Source organism: Gymnodraco acuticeps, unplaced genomic scaffold (genome assembly GCF_902827175.1).
Source record: "Gymnodraco acuticeps unplaced genomic scaffold, fGymAcu1.1, whole genome shotgun sequence".
Classification (NCBI taxonomy): domain Eukaryota; kingdom Metazoa; phylum Chordata; class Actinopteri; order Perciformes; family Bathydraconidae; genus Gymnodraco; species Gymnodraco acuticeps.
In genome coordinates, this window is record NW_022991601.1 from 287,271 (window position 1) to 298,973 (window position 11,703).

Below are 11,703 nucleotides of genomic sequence, written 5' to 3' on the forward strand. Positions count from 1 at the left end.
TAGCTTCATACGCATTGTATTCCTCATTCAGCTCTTGTGTGCTTGTCTTTTCCTGTGTTTCCCTCTCTCTATCACAATACACTACTGACTCCATCCACTTGCATCCTCCCACCTTTTGTTTAACCCTTTCTGTGTCTAATTAGGGTTAGGCAGGGCATGGGATTTAAGGTATGTGACAACTGGTTGATGCTCCCTATTGGACAAAACATGCCGCTGTGTCAGAACAGCGCCGTGTCATGATGCCTGTAATGCTTCAGTTCTCTTAATAGAGAGGTGATATTTTTAAGCATAGAAGCAAAACTGTTTTCTCATACAATGCAATATACATCGCTTGTGAAGAGGGTTGTTCATATTATGTTGCATTGTGTTCCATGTGGTCTAAATTTGTGTCTTTCTATCTACCGTTTCACGTTACTGCTCAGCAGTGTGGGAAATGGAGTCCATCCTGGGTAATTTGCCTCTTGCTATATAAACCCCTACAGGACATACTATGTCGTTTTTTAAAAAAGTTCGACAAACCTTCCCTTGATACTGTATGTTGTACCGCTTGGTGGCTGAACTTTAAAAACTGTGAAGCTTCATCAGCATTCTCTCTCTCATCCAGTACGTTTCTGCTGCATTATCAGCCACTACTTCTGTTCCTTTGTTAGCTTGTATCTTACTTTATATGCAATAAACTTTGCTTTAAAAATTATATTTGTTTGTTTGACTGCTTTGTTGTATCCCCTGCACCAGAATATAACATATTACTGTATGCATAACATAATTATTTTTTACACTTTGGTTGGTACTTTTGTAATATTGTCGACATACTAACTATACTATGTCGTTTTTCTCCCATATTTTTCAACATACTATACAATGATGTTCTTTCTGAAGATGTCGACACACTATACTAAGTAGTTTTGGGGAATATTTATATTTATGTCATCTTTTTGTAGATGTTTTTAATGTCGTTTATTTGCAAATTTTTCAACAAACCATACTTTGTATTTTTATCTGAAAATGTGAGGTTGAATTTAGCACAATTGCCGACGCCTTTTTTTCCGACTGCCTTTGGCCAGTCCAGTCGGACGTTTGTTGCCTTGACGTTTCACAGAGGGTGCTCAAGCATTTAGGGGTTTCCCTTAATCTACCGGGCGCTACAGTTAAATGTTCTACTGCTACACTCCCCATTACATTGCATTTAGCTGACGCTTTTATCCAAAGCGACTTACAATAAGTGCGTTCGACCAACAAAATACAACCTTGAAGAAAACAGAATCATATAAGTACATCAGGCTTCATAGAGCCAAACATTTCAAGTGCTACTCAACTGGCTTTAGATAAGCCAGTCCTTTATTAGTATATAAGTGCTTTGTTAATAGTTCTATCGCTCGAAGTGGAGTCGAAAGAGATGAGTTTTCAGTCTGCGCCGGAAGAAGTGTAAGCTATCTGCTGTCCTGATGTCAATGGGGAGCTCATTCCACCATCTTGGAGCCAGGATAGCAAACCCACGTGTTTTTGCTGATGGGAACTTGGGTCCCCCTCGCAGCGAGGGCGCAGCGAGTCGTTTGGCTGATGCAGAGTGGAGTGCACGTGCTGGGGTGTACGGTTTAACCATGTCCTGGATGTACGAAGGGCCAGATCCATTCACAGCATGGTACGCAAGTACCAGTATCTTAAAGTGGATTCTAGCAGTTACCAGAAGCCAGTGAAGGGAGCGGAGTGGTGTGGGAACATTTAGGAAGGTTTAAGGAGTTGCAGTAGTCTAGGCATGAGATGACGAGAGCCTGGGCCAGAACCTGCGTGGCTTTCTGGGTCAGCTGGGGACGTATCCTCCTGATGTTGTAAAGCGTGTATCTGCAGCAGCGGGTTGTAGCAGCGATGTTTGCAGTGAACACCCCTCCCCACACACACATACACAGTATACTTGTTACAATGAAGGCTCGATAATCAGCTTACGGCATAGGTGTAAGCAGGGGTAAAGTGCTATTTTTAAAAATTGATATTTTACAAATCACTCCCCTTTTAATAATAATAATCATAATAATAATAATAAATGATCAGTCAATGTTTATTTATATAGCCCAATGTCACAAATGTTACATTTGTCTCAGTGGTCTTCACAGTGTGTACAGAATATCAGTATGGCAATACGACACCCTCTGTCCTTAGACCCTCACATCGTACAAGGAAAAACTTCCGGAGAAAACCCACAGTTTAAAGGGAACATGGGAGAAACCTCAGGGAGAGCAACAGAGGAGGGATCCCTCTCCCAGGACGGACAGACATGCAATAGATGCCGTGTGTACATTGAAAAGATAATACATTTGCAACATAGGTAGTCCAAATGTTTGGAAATGCATGTGTGTATAATAGGAAGATGAATCCACGAGGATATCCATCCAGGACCTATGATCCAGGACCACAGCCACGACTCGCGATCCAGGGCTCGCGATCCAGGACACAGGACCGCAGGATCATCCATGACTCCGGATCCCGGCGTATATAGACACCAAAAAGAAAGACATTTGGGGAAGCTGGGTTAATCGGAACATGAGAGTACACAGGTATAGACAGAGAGAAGGAAGAAGTAAGATGTCCCCCGACAAACTAAGCCTATATCAGCAAAACTAGGGGCTGAATCTAATCAGCCCTAACTATAAGCTTTATCAAAAAGGAAGGTCTTAAGCGCACTCTTAAAAACGGATAGGGTGTCTGCCGCCCGAACACAAACTGGAAGCTGATTCCACAAATGTGGAGCTTGATAAGAAAAGGCTCTGGCTCCCATTGTACTTTTAGAGACTCTAGGAACAACCAACAACCCTGCATTCTTGGAACGCAATGCCCTAGTTACAGGGGTGCCCAACCTTTTTTGAACCGAGAGCTACTTTTAAAGTTGCCAGTCTTCCGAGATCTACCAGTCCAAATCGAGAGGCGTAGCCATTAGTGACAGCCTACCAGGTAAATACACACTTCTACTTGAATAAAACTGACCTTTGTACGATTAATACTTCATAAAATACTGCAGATCCTTTATATTACCTCTTTCTAATCTACACACATACAAGTATTTAACTGAAGTCACACAACAGTGTTGTTGATACAGAGTTTATTCACACATCACATACTACAGTGGGTAATGTTTTCAAGAAACATTGAAGTGCTGCCACATATGACACAGGAAAAAAGAAAAGACACTGAACCCTTTCTTTGCCATTATATAAAAACAGTGTTGCTACAAAAGTATAAATTAGGCTCACTAATAAGACAACTCAGATCTGAAGCTACTCAGGAATCTGCTGCCAAAGTGCAATAAAAAGACAACATTAATATAATCAAACCCTTTTTTTGTTGCATTTTAGTAGATTATAAAAATAAATGCCTTTTAAAATAGGATGCAAGCAACACTAGTTTCTTAACCTGAATTGATAATAGACTATAATCAATTTAAGTTTGCATTCTTATACCATTTTGTACAATAATTATAATGAATAAGTTCAAACAAACTAAAACTTACAGCTGATTAATAACAGTATCTAACTTGAGTTTTTCAAACTGGAGCCGATCACGTCACACCAAACTGGTCGACACAGCCTTGCATGACACCTGCCGCATCATCACGGGATGCGTTAAGACAACACCTGTCCCGTGCCTCTATGCGCTAGCCAGCATCTCTCCCCCACACATCAGACGACTAGGTATCGCTCAAGATGAACGGAGAACACAGGAGACAGACATCAGACACCCCTTGCATGGCCACGTAGCATTCCCATGGGTCTGCTTCGGAAGCCCGTTTGAAGAAAAGTTAGTAAGAGCATAATAGCCAATTGTGACAATACGATAGTGACATTGCAAACACCTCAAAATCCAGAGCAGTCTTCTCTGTCCAGGATCCTGCAATGATTATGATTGCTCCTTAACACCTTTCATTTGTAAATACATACAATAGTGATTCACCACCACTTAGACCTGACAAACGTTCTGTTTGAATCCCAATGTTCTCTCACTTTATGCACTTGCAAATAAAAAGGTGTGCAATAATAAAAGGATTTAAGGAATGTTCACGTATAGGTAGGCCTCTCGTGCATCTTTCTTGTGGCGTTATCACCTCCACATTTTATTGGAGGTGTGTGACTACTTTCTCACTGAGTTATAAGCCGTCACGTGTACATTATGTCTTGCATGTACTAATAACATTCTCATTACAGTATGCCTGGTATTTTGCCATGGAGGCCAGCTTTGACTTCAGCATTGTAAGTATTAAGGAAAGAAGTCACATTAAAATGCTATAACAAACTTAATGAAAATTGATGCTCTTTCTTTAGCATGACATGTCTCTCCTGAGAAGGTGGTGGTGTGTTATCCTGATGGAAAACTTTGGACTGGAAGGGTATGCTGCAGTGCTACAAAAACATTTGAATTTGTAATTGTATTATCAAGAAGATTTGGGGGTGAACACCTGGATCTAAAATGCAACCTTCTGGTCAAGAAAATGTGTCTTAATTGCAGGTATGGAAAGAAGTTTGCTCACTATAGTGAGGAAGGCAGGGCGACCCTTAGCGACAATGTCCCACCTACATTCAGGATCAGTCGTAAAAGGACGCATGCAAGCAGCACCATGGTCAGTGTATCGCTCAACGTATCTATGACCCTGTGTTAGAGATGTCCCGATCCGATCGGGGATCGGAGCCGATCACGTGATTTTTAAAAGATCGGAATCGGGAGAAGGGGATCGGGAATCCTTAAAACAATTATTTTATTTAATGTTACAAAACAAAAATGACCATATTCACGTCTTAAAGTCATCCTGAGGTCTTAGTTTTGGTTTAAAATTACACAACATCATGTGTGTGTTGCTTCTTTTGGGCTTGTGTTCAGACCTGGTTGTTTATTTCTCTCAAATCTGGCAACAGAGAGGGCGCAGTGTCTAATAGTAGCAGCAAGCTAACGAGAGGCTACGTTCAGCTGGTGACTCGAGAGTCGGGACAGAGAAAATGTCAGGAGTTTGGAAGTATTATAAAATTGAAAGCGAAGGCAGTGCAACAGCCAGATGCAATGTTTGCAAGAAGGAGGTTCCGCGTGGTGGAAAGAACAGAGCTACGTTCAACACGACCAATCTAATACGATTGTTTGTTTTTTCATTTTTCCCCCCGTTTTTTTTTTCAAATTGAATTTATTGAAATCTCCAATATCAACGTAAGAGCTTGTGCCTCTCCGGGGGGTGCTAACACTTAACCATAAACGTTATCGTTTACTTTCTCCGTCTTTATATGTAGATATTACTTTTCTCCGTTAATCTCCGTCACGTTGTTTCCAAAACAACTTCCTGTCAACAGCGCTACCTCTCCTTCAAAATAAAAGCATGTCCACAAATAGGAAGCCAAGCCAAATTACACTTAAGACATATACAACTGCAACGAAAGTAACAAACACAATGCGATATCCTTTTCAATTTCAAAGAACACAAATTGGGTTACATTAACAAATAACTATAAAACAACAATACTGTAGAATAACTAAATTAATGCCGTGAATACACCGAAATACACGTGTTGAAGTGGTTCGCTGCTGATTACTATTTGTAAATGACCTTTAATATGTTTAACCTTTTGTAGAGGTGGTTATATTTGTGTGCCGATGTTTTCCTGTGGTAAAGTTTTAGTTTTGTACTTTTATTTTGATAGTTATAAGATCCGGACTTTTATTTTGAAGAGACTTTTGCCGGAAGTGAATAGAGAACAAAGGAGTGTAAACACGTGTAATGACGGATGAATGACGGAGAAATTAACATCAAATAATTAGTTACGTTGGGTTTTTAGCACCTGGCTGATAGGGGTACAAGGTTTGTTATTACTTTAATAATCTGTGTATTGATATTATGTGGTGTTATTTCGTAGTTTTGCAGAGTTTTGAGTCCATGCTTTTGAATTAGCAAAACTGCTATATTAGCCGACATGCGTTCTGCTCTGTTAGTTAGGGGGCAGTAGTGAGCTATAATTGCATTATTTAGTTTATATTAGAAATGTAACGTTTATAAATGCAAGAAATGTAGATGTTTTATCTGTGAGATGGTGGCTAATTATTGTGTTTTCTTTATTTTCTTAGCTCTTACGTTGATACGTAATGTATACATTCAAGGGTGTACAATAAAAGGATACCATCAGTTCGAGAGTATGGCCATTATTCAGCTGGGGACGCTACACTATTGAATTGTGTTACTCCAGTAAAATGGAAATATAATACTTTGTTTATTCATGTTATGTTAAGCTGCTGATGTTCATTGCATTAATACTAGACTAGTTAGTCTTAAGGCTAGAATTCTGCACCAAGCCACATTTTTATTTTATTTTATTATTTGTGACTAATTAATTTCAACAGCGCACACGTTCTTTATTACCACATGGACACAAATAAAGGGACATTCTTTTTAACCTCACCCCAAACCATATTTGTTCACATTTGTGGTATCATTCTCCATTTCTTCACTTTATTGCAATAAGTTTGTGAAATTATAATATTAGACCAATACAGTATTATTTTTCGTTTGCAAACACACTAAAATTACACATAAAGCAACATTATTTAAAGTGACACTCAAAAAGCAAACCCCAGCTCAAGTCTCCAAAAAATCTAAACACATTTTCAGCTTTTGCACTCAATTTTAAATTCAACAGGGCACTTTTGCCACTTGCAACGCAGTTCTACAGTTCAGGCAAACAAACTGACATAGTCACTTGTTTGCCATTTTCAAAACACTGCCATTAAAAATCAATAATCAAATACACATGCCAAATGACCATAAACACTGAACTGCTTTATTGACTCATCAATCAGGATGAAAGCACTGTAAAAAGACTGTGATGCCTCTTCTACAGGCAGGGCCCAGAGTGAAATGCTTTTGTGAGCACAAACTAGAGGGGAACAGCAAGCACCCTGTGTGATTTTGGTGAGTCTGTGACTATCCTGGCCAAAATTACAGGGGCGCTTCAAAATCCGGCAGCTCTAGCAACTGCACTGCCGGATTTGGAAGCCCCTCTTTAGTTTTTGTACCTGCTGGGCCCAGAGTGAAATGCTTTTGTGAGCACAAACTAGAGGGGAACAGCAAGCACCAGTGTGATTTTGGTGAAGTTGTGACTATCCTGGAGAAAGATATAGGAGGGGTTCCAAATCCGGCAGGAGAAATACCTGCTCTGAACATGTTATGTAGAGAACAGTGCAGATCTTCCCTATTGACACCAATAATACACTTTATTTTAGGGCACCTTTCAAAGCATTCAATGTCACCTTAAAATACAATTAAAAAATATGAGTGGCATTACAATACAAACATGTGTTGAGTAGGGATATATAAAAATGATATTCAAAGGAGCAATTCAAGTGAGTGAAGCCAGTTTGAACACATTATCTTTAAGGCTTGATTGAAAATAACACAGTGTCTGACATAATCATGTGATATCATTACTGTTATATCATTGCTTACTATTCGTGGTTATCAGACACATAAACAACAGAGAAGGTTTTAAGAAATAGGACTATTGACAAATCACATATTATCCTGTCATTGTCTGTTCTGTAGGAAGGAGGAATATAACAGAGTGGGACTAAACACTCAAAAACGGAAGTTTATTCCAATACGAAGATTGTGACAGATCTGAAAAACGTGTCCTTAAAACGAGCCTCCTCGCAATTGTATGCACATTATTTATTCAGCCGTTTGCTGTTTAATCTGATATATCATTCAAAAGAGAGAAAAAAGCTTTGAAAAGGGTGAAAAAACGGCGAACGCTCAATACAGGCGATGACGTCACCTTTGCGCGTCCCCGCGAACAGGGCTTCAATCCACGGCAAGGCTTCAACCTACGGCATAACACCGGCTCCCGTCGTTACGGCGACCGACACATCAGTAGTACCGTCGTGTACTGTCCGCGGCCGCAGCTAGACCATATTGGAATTAGGAGGGAATTCCGTCTCGTAGCGTTTGTGCACTGTTTTGAAATGCCGCTCCTAAATTACTCTTCTTCGATAAAGCCACGCTCGCATTGCAGATGAGACAGATGGACTTTGAATTGGAATAGATACAAAAATAATCACCCTCCCACTCGGAGTGAAAATTATATATTTTGGGCTTTTTTGCTTCTGCCGTAATTAATAATAATAATGTGGTCAGCGAAATAGTGCCCACTGCCCACCAGCCACGCCCCGACACATGGGGTCACGACGGCCAATCACAAAGCTTTGATGCGTTCATGTGCATTATTCTGACACAGGAAGATTATGTTATAGGCAGTGGCGACTGGTCATTAGGGGCAGGTGGGGCACAGCCCCACCTAGTGTCAGCAGAAAGTATTAAAAGTAATGATTACAAAAAAATGCAAAAAAATAAATTAAAAAATATATTTTAAGATCATGTTTAATCATCTGATTCGTCTGTACATTGCTGTTTTAGTCTGTGTTCTTCTAATTAGTGTCTACAGTGTGTGCCTATTGAGCTGTTTTGAGCCATGTGGGACAAAACCCGATCCTGCCCCTCCCTCTCCCTGTTTAAGTCAATGGTGACTGTAAAAACTACACTGCGCATGCTCAGAGTATTGTCCTATTTAATGTGTGTGGCAAAAAAATAATGACCATAGGGGCATAGAGCTGCCATCCCCACCATACGTCATCTCACATAATTCAGAGCTGATTGGCTGTAAGTACGTGTGCCGCGAAAAGTGTGGTGTGTGAAGAGGAGGAGAGAGAGCTGCAGTGAGGCGTCCTAAAATCCGGAAATAAACTGCGCATGGCTTCCCTCCACAAAAAAGCAATGATATTTCTCCATAGGATTTTAGAAAATAGCTCCAAATAAGATCTGTGGGAAACAAACCTGTTAGATAAATGCACGTTTTGTTCAGCCGGATAATATCCACATGTCTACCCTACTTTTATAATTTTCGAATCATAAATCTATTGATTAGATCAGATTTATGATAGACTTTTGAAACTACAAGAACATAAGGAGGACTTTTACAAAAAAGTCATAGAGATTTTTGTCCAGAAGGATAGGCAAATGGACTTCATCTTCATGTCAAGGTAAGACTGCAATTGTATTGAAAATGGGATCTTACTAAGAGAGAACAATTCAATATTTAAATGATAAAATTACATTTTTTGGGTATCCTTTTGTTGAACTGTCTGTTTAAAATTAATTGAAGCATCAGACAAAAAAAGCTTTTGAAAATAATATTATATTTTGATTTAGGTCAAAATATAATATTTGTAAACCTGAAGAGTCAGTGCCTCACCAGCCATGAACCTCAGAAGCTTATATATAGACATCTAAGTTTTTTGTGCCCCACCACTTTTGTACATATAAAAACGCCACTGGTTATAGGACATTAACGATAAAACAGAATGTTGTTGTTCTATTTCTAGACACATCTAGCCAGGGCCGGCCCTAGACATTTTGGTGCCCAAGGCGAGATTATGATTTGGTGCCCCCCCCCCCTCCAAGCAATACACAATAGAATATATAAAGAATAAATGAAAAATCTCTACAAAAGACCAATACACTACAAAAACAGAAACGTATTGACATAGGTAATATACATAAAGGTTTCAAATGTATTCATTATTGTATGAACATCTTTTAATTGGGGGGTGGATGTCACATCCTCTAGGGGAGTCCCTATGCCCCCCCGGAAAGATTATTTTTTTACATTTTAAAGTAAAATACTTCAATCTGGTGCACTTTGAGCACACAATTACTAGAGACCTGATAGGAGGTACAACTCTAAAACACCCATATGAAAAAGATCGGTTTACATTTTAATAACCAAATAAGTATGTGAACATAACCAATAACCCACAGCCAATAATAAATAAATGTAACATATTTATTTATTTTATCCTTATTATTAATATTGTAGTTATTAAATGAAAATCACTCATCAAACAAAAGTAGCTTCTCTTACAACTTTAAGAAAAGAAAGTGCAAACGTGGACACAAATATAGCCAACGGAGCTCTTACAACTGAGGTTATTGCAAATAAATTAAGATAACGAACAACATTACACACACTATAAATCAAATGAAACAGGCAATCAGAACAACAAGTCTCTGCTATGTTATTGTGTCCTTTAATTAGTCCACATCCTTAAAGTCGGACACGTCTGGACTTCCTTGCTGCAAATTCATTTATTGTATCGTCAAATGATATTTGACCGAAACCTTGCGATGTATGCTTATTAAAGCTAATGTATTGAGGTGTTCTTGAGCCATTGACGACCTCAGGTATGTTTTAATGAGCTTCAATTTGGAGAAGCTCCTCTCCCCAGCAGCAACTGTTACTGGAATAGTGACAGCGATCCTGAGGGCCACCCACATATTTGGATACACTTCGTTCATTTTCTTCTCCTGTAGGAAAGTCAGAAGTTCCAGGATGGTCATGTTGGCTTTTGACAAAGCTGGGAAATTCTGCATCTCCAGTGCAAGTTCCCTCTTATCCAGGTCTGACTGTCCACCCCAGCTCAGGGTGTTGCTGAGTGTTTCACATTGCTTTGTCAGATCTTCCTTTGGCAGGTCAGGGAAGTTGAGTAGCACCCCAAACGTTTCCTCTACTTCACCTAAGGCCTTGAATCTGTCCTGCAGTGATGCAATGGAAACATCCACCACCATATTGAAAAAAGAAACTTCGAGTTTCTTTAGTGCATCACTCACTTGCTCCTCCGGGGACTCATAGGAGAACTGTCTCTTGGTTGTTCTCAGCCTCTTCTGCTTGAGAACAGCTTCCACATTCATTTGGCCACAGATGTCTTTGGCAGATGCTTGGGCAGAAGCAAATCCATTGCTTCTGTAGCTGACCAAAGAAACTTCTGTTTTTCTCAGGAGGTCAACAGCAATATCCAGCTGCATTGACACTGATTGCAACATTTTGCTGACATGTTTGATGTTGGTCAGGATGTCATACCCTACCACAGTGCATATTGCAAAGCGGTATGATCCAACCCAGGGGTAGCCAACACGGTGCCCGCGGGCACTCAGTCGCCCGCAGGGGCAACGTGAGGCGCCCGCCGGGCACGTTCTAAAAATAGCTCACCAAGAAAATCCAAAATGTATAAAATACACAAAACAAAAAAGGAAATGTAATTAAAATAATCTACCCTATGCATAAACGACACATAAATCATAGCAAACTCTATCTACTTACTACAACTCTATATCTAACACCCCTCCTCCCCCCACCCCCACAATGAATATCGACCAATCACGTTCTTGCTTGATTTGCGGGACCAGCGCGTTCTTATTATACATCCATGGACCAGCGTTGCAGTCGGGAAGAAAAGCAATGTGGCACCTCCCTGCTGATTTCCCTTCTGGCAGAATCTACACAACACATCAGCCCCATTGAACAGCCCATCATGCCAGCCTATATACAGCACATGAGGGGCAGAGTTTTACTGTGTGTGTTGCAACTTGCATATTTATTTATTGCACTTGACGCACACACACGCATGGCGTAATCTCCAGGGGGGGACATGTCCCCAGCACTTTTCGAAATCCCGTTTGTGTCCCCCCACTTTACAAATATGTTTATTATTATTCGTGAGCGCAAGCCGTCATCGCCACGGAGGAGCATACAGCCTGTGTGTGTGTGTGTGTGTGCGCACCCCTTTATCTATTTAATATAGATAAAGTAAGAAATCATTCCAATGTGTACAATAGGACAGTACAAAAACAGT